Source organism: Papaver somniferum, unplaced genomic scaffold, assembly GCF_003573695.1.
Source record: "Papaver somniferum cultivar HN1 unplaced genomic scaffold, ASM357369v1 unplaced-scaffold_123, whole genome shotgun sequence".
Lineage (NCBI taxonomy): Eukaryota > Viridiplantae > Streptophyta > Magnoliopsida > Ranunculales > Papaveraceae > Papaver > Papaver somniferum.
The window spans coordinates 4851115-4853295 of NW_020621381.1; positions in this window are offsets into that span (position 1 = coordinate 4851115).

Below are 2181 nucleotides of genomic sequence, written 5' to 3' on the forward strand. Positions count from 1 at the left end.
TAATTAAAAGTGTGCGTTGCGCTTTTGGATCTATCTGATTGGTCGGTGAGAGGAGGGGGCCGGCAAGTAGAAACATGGAGCGTGAACGACCAGCCACGCAAATCGTCCGGCCAAGTGTCGCGGCCACGCCTCCTTTTGCTGCTGCTTTTACTTGCCGCAGTTCCTTTTTATTTCTTGTTTCCTGATTTTTGGTAGGATCTTGCTCCTAATAGCTCCGTGAGGGATCAATTTCCTAGTTTGCCTAGGTTTAGTTTCAACCAATAGGTTTCGAATTATGGCACAGGGCGCAAAAAACCTAATTTTTGCAAATTGATAAAATTAGGTTAAAGAACTGAATTTTGCGGGTTGCCGCAAAACCAATCAATTTTTGGTGAATTTCGCATATTGATACAAAATTCACTAATTATGTTTTAGAGGGCATTATAACTTTGCGTGCCCCTAATTGAGTATTTCCATGCATATCTTAATCCTGACACTTCGGGAAATTCATGATGCTCAGTTGCGAGCGAACATTAAATGTCATGTCATGTCAAAATAAAGAGTTTGGCTGGGAACATAGCATGGAATGAATACTCGGCAGGCACCGTTATTAGTGATTAATGAAACTAGGAGCTTAAATACTCATTAGGCTCTATACTAGAGAACAATTCATCTAGGAGCTTGAGCTTCAATATAATATGAACAGAGACACAGGCACTCATCAGATTCTGATATATTCTTCAAATTCCTTGCGGAATATAAACATATCAAGGTCTACTACTTCTGATGCTGGGTCAGGTAGGCAGACTTTTAAAGTTTTCGCCCTATACTAAAAACCACCATCAACATTAAGTCCCCTGCTTAGCACATAACAGTGACATTGTTGCGGGGTAAGCATTAGATGGTGACAGACGAAATTAAAATTGAAAAGATAAAGCATGTAGATATTACCAGGAAAATTCTAATCGTCCTTCAGCAACGAGATCGCGCGGCCAATGGTCTTTGTACTAGCGTGTTGCTAACTCGGCTTTGGGCATGAGTGTTATGGGACCAACCATATATTCCCGTTCATGGAGAAAAAAGGAATCCTTCTTTTGGAAACTTTGTTCGTATAAAAAGGGTTCTCAACCCTCTTCCGTTTTTGTTGCTCGTCTGGCTCCGTTATTTTGTCTGTAGAAGCCGGTTCCTCTTTGTCACTATTAGTAGCTCCATCACAAGCGTGCCAATCATCGGCAGCAAGGTAAGTACATCTTGTTCTTTCTTCTTTTTGCAAATATGAACTTTAGTTGTACGTATAACTTCCACGGTTTTGAAATTTCATCAAATCCTGAGTGAACTCCATCAATCCTTTCCAGAATGTGTAATAAGGTTTTGTCTCCAGAAAATGAGCATCCAACCTCTCCAGTGGGTTTCAAAATTTACTAAAATCCATTGCGCTCAATTGCAAGAGGTCTTGACTTTAAGTTGTTTAGTGTCTGGACTGCTGAGTCGCAATTAAAATGTTCTTTAACTCCTAAGCATTGACTGGCACAAAATTTTATTTATTCTGACTCTTTAGATCAGAATATGCTTGGAAGGCTTGTATGGGCAAAATCTTCCGGAGCCGTTGAGTGAAGTAGACGAGCTGAGAGGCGTTCCGTTGCCGACATGCTGCTATCAAGTCTTCAAGGAATTCGTTCCAAGCGACATCCTTTGAATCGTATTCTGAATCTTGGATTGTTGTATGGAATGAGATGCGATAAGAAGACCCCAGTACACTTCTGTTTGGTTACTAGAGCTGTACTTTTCGAGCTGGCTTGGGAATACAATGCGTTATTGCAAGGAGTTGTAGATGCGTGCTAGATCCGATGGCGTGGCCGGATATATGAAAATATCTCTGTGGCATACTTTTGGAGTCTTCGATGCACGTGTACGGCTTCATGTTGAGAAATTCCTGCGGTTCATAAAGCTTTGAAAGTGATGATACTGATATCATCAGTAACTTGGTTGAGGGATGTGAAGGCATCCTGTGCTGGAAGAACCCAGGTGTAATCATCTTGAGCCTATTTTCTCCTAAAAGATGTGATTCCATTGCATTTGCTGGTAAAGTGGTTGGCGAACTGAAGAAGGCAGCAATCCTTTGGATTTGTCACTTGTTGATCAATGGGCGGGAGTTGCACTTGATTGATCTGTATTGTATCCAAAATTTTGGCAGCCCATGCA